General features: G+C 44.0%; 1 protein-coding gene across 4 annotated transcripts in view; it reads left to right on the plus strand.

Moving 5' to 3' along the window:
• The window catches only part of LOC143301473 (lactadherin-like), a 228,168-nt gene that overhangs the window by 1,288 nt on the left and 219,380 nt on the right, over positions 1-7,500 (plus strand). The window lies entirely within an intron of this gene.

Raw genomic sequence — 7,500 nt, forward strand, 5'->3', positions numbered from 1 at the left:
AAGGTGAAAACGAAAATTATTGTGTTAGAGCGCAAATAGCTTTCGTTGTTGCCTCTGTTTTATTTTTTGTCTGTGTTTCTATTTCTTTATTCCCCATGTCTGTCTCTGTATGTCTCTTTTTTGTCTGTCTGTCTATTTCTTTGTTCTCCATGTCTGTCTTTCTATTCATTCTTTTTTCCCCATGTGTCTCTCTGTATGTCTCTTTCACTCTCTTCATCGTTCTTTCTTTCTTTTTTCCTTGTCTTCTCGACCTTTTTTTTTTTTTAACCCTATAAAATCTGTCGTAGGTTTTCCAGGTGGCAGTATCTTCCTCTCTCTCTCTCTTCTCTCTGTCTCTGTCTGTCTGTCTGTCTGTCTGTCTCTCTCTCTCTCTCTCTCTCTCTCTCTCTCTCTATCTTAAAAAGGAGGAGGATGAGGAGAAGAAGAAGAAGATTTGGCAGAAGTATCAGTATCAGTAGCTCAAGGAGGCGTCACTGCGTTCGGTCAAATCCATATGCGCTACACCTCATCTGCCAAGCAGATGCCTGACCAGCAGCGTAACCTAACGCGCTTAGTCAGGCCTTGGGAGAAGAAGAAGAAGAAGAAAACGATACCATCGAAATACCGAGTTCCCAGGTCAAGACGTCTTCCTTCACCATTGACCTGTATAAACATATACATATATATCTCAGTGCCCTACACTGAAAGATGTGGACTTTACACGGGTAAAACACCCGGACACACCGAGGTCAAGCTACCCCTTTTAGTTTAGATGATGTGGGCTAACTATACCCACCTACTCTTTAATCCCGTAAACGTGCCGAAATCACCATGACGTTACAAACCACTCTTCAGCTGATCACTCGGCAGATAGAGATAGAGATAGTGTTCAGAAAGTGAGGCGTTTTATCTTGCACGCTGGTTTCTATCTCCGACACCCAGGCTGATCTGCCCCTTAGTTTTATCTTGGGGTCTAGCAGCAGGAGAAACCGGATGACGCCCTGTTCTACTTTTTTTTTTTTTTTTTTTTAATAATAATAATTGTCTCTTGTGTCGTGCCTAGTGTGCAGGAAAGTGGCCAGATGGGGTCTGGTTTCTAGACTGCCTGTACTGTGCTGATTTGCACATACGGATTTTGGATCAGCGGAGGCGTTTTCTGTTAATGGGGGGGGTGTTCCTCCTCTCTACGCGTACTGAGTAGGCTACAAAGCAGGGTTTCATTGAAAGGCCGGATGATGAGAGGTTAAATATTATTAAGAGGATCGGAAGTGTTCCGGCTTCGGGTGTTTGAAAGGGTGGGTGTGTGTGGTGGCGATGGGGGTATGGGTGTGGGGGTATGTCGGATGTCAATTTTCTTGTGCATGTGTTTGTGTGTGTGTTGTTTGTTGTTTTGTTTGTGTGTGTGTGTGTGTGTGTGTGTGTGTGTGTGTTTGTGTGTGTGTGTTTTTTTGGGGGGGTTTTGGGTTGTTGTTTTTTTTGTTTTTGTTTTTTTTTGCTCTTCTTCTTGGTCTTACTGTTCTTGTTCTTTTTCTTGTCCTTCTTCTTCTTCTTCGTCTACGTCTACGTCTACGTCTTCGTCTTTGTCTTCGTCTTCGTCTTGATCTTACTGTTCTCGTTCTCGTTCTTCTTCTTCTTGTTCTTGTTCTTCTTCTTGTTCTTCTTTCTTCATTTTTCTTCTTCTTCTTCTGTCTCTTGTTTTGCTTTCAGAAACTAAAGCTGTAACTAGAGAGAACATAATTACTATTGATTCGTTGATTATCTAACGGGCAAACTACTATTAATTCTTTGATAATCTAAATGGGTGAATTACTGTTAAATTCGTTGATAATCTAAAGGGAGAATTACTATAAAATCGGTGATAATCTAAAGGGGAAAATACAAGTTGTTTGTTGATGATAATCTAACGGGTAAATTACTATTACTTTCGTTCATAATCTAAAGGGCGCATCTGGAGGGAATGTGGTGGTGTTTAGAGGACTTTCAACGGAAAGGCAATCGCTCGATTGGAAGTACCTGGTATTTGAAAAAGAAAAAAAGAAAAAGGAAAGAGTCTAAGTCTTTCACGTCTCTGTAAAATCTCTACATTATGTTGTAGTTGAATGAATGTGGACAGTCAGAAGTAGAACAAAAACAGAACGAAACAAAAGCACTAAAGTAAACTTTCTCTTCACTTTAAGAGTTGGGTTGCAGCCCTGTTCTCTCTCTCTCTCTCTCTCTCTCTCTCTCTCTCTCTCTCTCTCTCTCTCTCTCTCTCTCTCTCTCTCTCTTCCGATATGGAAACAAAAGAAAAGTAAACTTGCTCTTTCTCATTTAGAAACGTATTTCAACCTGACTCAAAAATTTCTAAGTATCATTACAGATAATTGGCACAGAATAAGTTATGCAAGATTTCGATTGAGGACACTTGGTTTCAACGCAAATAAGAAATGGTTTGAACCTGGGACTTCCGTAGAATTACCATGCCCATCATGTGCTTCACAAATTGAATACGAGAAACACTTTTTGTTTGAGAAAACACTTTTTGTTTGAGAGTAAAGCTTATGATGAGTTGCGAGAGAAATGTAAATTTGTTTTAAGTTGGTGTATCTGAAATGCACAACATTGTTTCTGTTGTATCGTCTGAGGATGAAATTATAATTAGATCGATTGCCAAATTTCAGTATCGCAGAAGCGCAAACAGTAAGACTAGGACTTGTTGTTTACGGGCAAATTAATGTATTATAAGGTAGTTAACTATAGTTAACTATAGTTGACTGAATGCTGATATGTTGTGGAATCTTCTTCTTCTTCTTCTTCTTCTTCTTCTTCTTCGTTCGTGGGCTGCAACTCCCACGTTCACTCGTATGTACATGAGTGGGCTTTTACGTGTATGACCGTTTTTACCCCGCCATGTAGGCAGCCATACTCCGCTTTCGGGGGTACTGTTGTGGAATGGGAGTACCTGAAATTGTGTATGTGAGAGGATGGTCGAATTTTCTTTTTCTTTGTATTTTCTTTGATTTGATGAAGTGATACAATGTAGATATATAATTATGGTGACAGTGTTACCAAACTTTGTTTAACTGCAATCTTTAAAACTTACATCATAGAGATTATTGTAATCTGTTGATGTGAAAAAGTTACCCTCTTGCCAAGAAACCTTTGCAGGCAATGACAATAAAACTTTTCAACTCTGTGTGTGTGTGTGTGTATGTGTGTGTGTGTGCGTGTGTGTGTGTGTGCTATGTATTGATACAGAGCTTTTGAAGTTAAGAGAAACAGTATTCACGGTTATCCTAAACTGTGTTGATTAATTGGGTTGTTTGTTGTTTTTTTGTTGTTTTTTGGGGGGGTTGTTTTTGTTTTTGTTTAAAAAAAAAAAACACAAAAAAACCAGCTGTATGGTCACTGTCAATCTAGGAGGCAAAATTGCACTGGCTCATAGTGCTGCAGCTTAATTGGGGCTAGTTGGCATTTGGGAACCATCCCAACGCCCAATGCCGACTATCCTAAAACCCTCTTGGCCGAGAGAGTAGGAGTGTAACATGTGAACGACACACACACACACACACACACACACACACACACACACACAAACTAAAATCAAATTCTAGCCCAGATAGTCGGGACAGCAGTTACCTCCTTTGCTGTTCTGATGGTCATAGTTGAACACGACTGACTATCATACAATGTCACTGGCAATGATTGTTATCGCGACTCTTTCATAGGCTAGGGTCAAGGTCTTAAACTTTATTAACAAATTCAGTTTCAGTTTCAGTAGCTCAAGGAGGCGTCACTGCGTTCGGACAAATCCATATACGCTACACCACATAACAAATTCGCCTCAGTCTGAGCTGAAAGTCTGAAATATGTTTTCATCGTTATTTAGCTGAGCAGCTAAATGTAATAGTGTTTGACGTTTCAATGTTGTGTTTTTCTTTTCTTTTTTTTATAAATTTTATGTCTTGTCAGTCTGATTGGAATATGGAGGATTTCAACATCAACGAATGCACAACCAGCCCAACTCTGTCTCTGTCTGTCTCTGTCTCTGAGAGAGAGAGAGGGGGGGGAGAGAGAGAGAGTGTGTGTGTGTGTAGAGAGAGAGAGAGAGAGAGGGGGGATTAGGGGAGGGAGAGAGAGAGACCAGAGACACAATCTGCGAGATCTTCGTCTTTGTTTAATTCTCTCTCTCTCTCTCTCTCTCTCTCTCTCTCTCTCTCTCTCTCTCTCTCTCTCTCTCTCTCCCTCCCCCTCTCTCTCTCTCTCTTTTCTTTTCTCCTTCTTTCTTTTTTCTTCTCTCTCTCTTTTTTCTTCCCCCCCTCCCCTGCTTGCTTCCGCTTCCAACAAAGCACATCAGGAAATTGCTCTCTTTTTTACTCTGACCTTGTGGATAACGGGGAGAGTGTGAACTTGAAGCTACTTAAAACCGCTGACAATTTCGCGGTGGTGCTGCTGGTGTAGGTTGTAGGTGTGTGAGTGAACAACAACAGCTGTAGGTTGTTCTCGCTGCGTCTGTCAGTTGATCGAGATGGTAGTGGTGTCGTGGGTGATTGGAGGTCATTCAAACTTTGAATGGTGTGGGGGGTGAGGTGGGGAACTGGGGGGATGGTGTGGGGGGCGGTGGGGGGGGGGGAGGGAAGGGGATAATGAGGATAGGATCGAGTAGGCATCGAATGTGTGGTCGGGTAGGGAGGAGACAGGTATATGAGAGAGATGACGGGGTCGGGTGGGGGGGGGGGGGGAGAAAGAAAGAGAGAGAGTACTTGTGTGTGTGCGTGTGCGCGCGCTTTGTGTGTTTGTGTGTGCATAATTTTGTGTATGTGTGTGTTTCTGCACCTGTGTGATCGCAAATATGTGTTTCACTTTGTATATGCGTGTGTTCGAGTGTGTGTGTGGGGGTGGGGGGGGGAGAGAAAGAGAGAGAGTGTGTCTGTCTGTCTGTCTGTCTGTCGCACACGTTTGCATGTTCATGTATATTAAATTTTGTGCACGCATGTAAGCAAATACGAGAGAGTTCTGAGATTGCACGCACGCGCGCGCTTGTGCGCGTGTACGTACGCGTGCATGCATAATTATGTCTTCGCTTCACGTGCCTTTATAAATAAAAATTAATGTGTGTCCCTGTCCTTCGTCTGTGTGTGCGTACTCGTACTCGCCTGTGAGTCTGTCTGTGTCTGCGTGCGTGCGCGCGAGCGGTTAGTGCAGTCGCCTTCCCCCTCCCCCTCCGCACACCCCCCCCCCTTTAAATCCCCCCCTCCACCTCCACTCCTTCTTCACTTCCCCCAACTCTCACCCTCACCACAGTGTAAGTGAGAACCCCTCCCCTCCCCTCTAGTCGTTTCCGCCAGCTGTCGAGGCTGCAGTGCGACCTGTCGTATTCGGACGATCCGGACAGCGGTGATGGGACGGACACCTTGTGAAGAGCCAGCCACACAGCCTCACTACACAGCCACACACACACACACACACACACACAACCTATACACCTTCAGACCTGTCTGCTTCCCGTCGATCTTCTTTCCATTCCCTTTAGTGTGGTGGTGGTGGTGGTTGGGTCTCGCCTTGCTCGCCTCCTGACACTTTACCTGCTGCTGACAGCGACAACAGCGAGACTCTTGTTTGGGTGTAACACAATTACTGTAGTGGTGGTGGTTGGTGGTGATCAAACATGAAACCTGCACTCTGTTGAGGAGGAGGAGAAGAAGAAAAAGGATGATGAGGAGAAGAAGAAGGAGAAGGGGGTTAGGAGGGGTGGTGGGGTGAGGAGAGGGAGATGGGGAAAGAGAGGCAGCGGGGTGGAGGAGGCAGGACTTGAGGGGATGTAGGGGGTGGGGGTGGGGGGGTAGAGAGAAGGAAAGGGGGAGCGGGTATTGTTTTGTTATTACTCTGACAAAAACATCAGAGAGTTATACGTCGTGGTGGGGTGGCGGGACTGAGAGGGAAAGAAAGAAAGAGAGAGACGGAGATCAGAGAGAGAGAGAGAGAGAACTCAAGAACTCACGTTTCGCTCTATCTGTGTCTCTGTCTGTCTGTCTGTCTGTCTCTCTCTCTCTCTCTCTCTCAGAGGTCTGTCTCTGTCTCTCTCTCTCTCTCTCTCTCTACACACACACACACACACACACACACACACACACACACACACACCACTACCTCTAATCCTGGTGGAGGTGGGGAGGATGACGGCTAAAGCCAGGAAACCTTTACCCTAAAACTCCACCCCACCAGGAACTAAGATCATCACCAGCAAGCAGCATAAAACAATGCTCATGCACTTTGCAGTGCAGCCAGCGTTTTTTGTGGGTTTTTTTTTTAAGGGGAGGGGGGGGGGGGGGATTACAGCGTCTGGTATGGGCTGGAATAGCAAGTTTCAGCCTAGCTGTAGCTAGTTTGTGGAAGATGCAGCAGCAGCAGAAAATGCTTGGAGTTGGAGGACTAGGAAGGAAGGAGGGAGGAGGAAGAGCTAGGTTGGCTGGTGGATGCATGCATCATTCTGGCCCCTCAAGTTTTGTCTACTGCTGCTGCTGATTCCACTTTTGTCTGGATGACAACAAGATTTCAGGGATTTGTTTACCGGTGGTAGTAACCACATGTGTTTCTCTGTAGGAGGGCGGTGCTGGTTAATTGGTTGTTTGCTGTTGTTGTTGTTGTATTTCTTTTGCTGTTTCTGTTTGTTTTAATTTTTGTTTTTGTTGTTGTTTTTGTTTGTTTTTTTGTTTGTTTTTTTGTTGTTGTTTTTTTTGTTTTTTTGTTTTTTTTTTTCCTCGCATTCACAGAATCATAAATGCGCTCGCCACTCAATCCACGTGTCTGTTCTGTATGATAATCAGGTTTAAACTCAGCTAAAAAAATAAAAATAAAAAAATTAAAAAAAAACATGTTCGTTAGTGGAGTGTTGACCTAGAGGTAACGCGATCGGCTCAGTAGCGAGAGAATCTGAGCGTAATGGATCGAATCACGTACGGCTCAGCCGCCGATATTTTCTCCCCCTCCACTTGACCTTGAGTGGCGGTCTGGACGCTAGTCATCCGGATGAGACGATAAACCGAGGTCCCGTGTGCAGCATGCACTTAGCACACGTAAAAGAACCCACGGCAACAAAAGGGTTGTTCCTGGCAAAATTCTGTAGAAAAATCCACTTCGATAGGAAAAAAAAAAATAAAAAAAAAAAAAACTGCTCGCAGGAAAAAATACAAAAAAAATGGTGGCGCTGTAGTGTAGCGACGCGCTCTCCCTGGGGAGAGCAGCCCGAATTTCACAAAGAGAAATCTGTTGTGATAAAAAGAAATACAAATACAAATACAAATCTTTTTTTCCTTTTTTTATGTATTTTTTTAACTGGTTATAAATATCTTTTAGGCGAAAAAAAGAAAAAGACACTGCAAGCAAAGTACTAACATGTCCGTCCAGTGGCCGAACCAAGGCCGGTTATCTTTCTCACTTGACGAAGGGAGTGGGTACCCAGAAGGGGGGTGGGGGGAAATACAAATGCAGCTTGCCATACCTTCTTGGGTCCCCTTTCTTCCACAGAGCGCGGTAATGGGC

The sequence above is a fragment of the Babylonia areolata genome, chromosome 27 (genome assembly GCF_041734735.1).
Source record: "Babylonia areolata isolate BAREFJ2019XMU chromosome 27, ASM4173473v1, whole genome shotgun sequence".
Classification (NCBI taxonomy): Eukaryota; Metazoa; Mollusca; class Gastropoda; order Neogastropoda; family Buccinidae; genus Babylonia; species Babylonia areolata.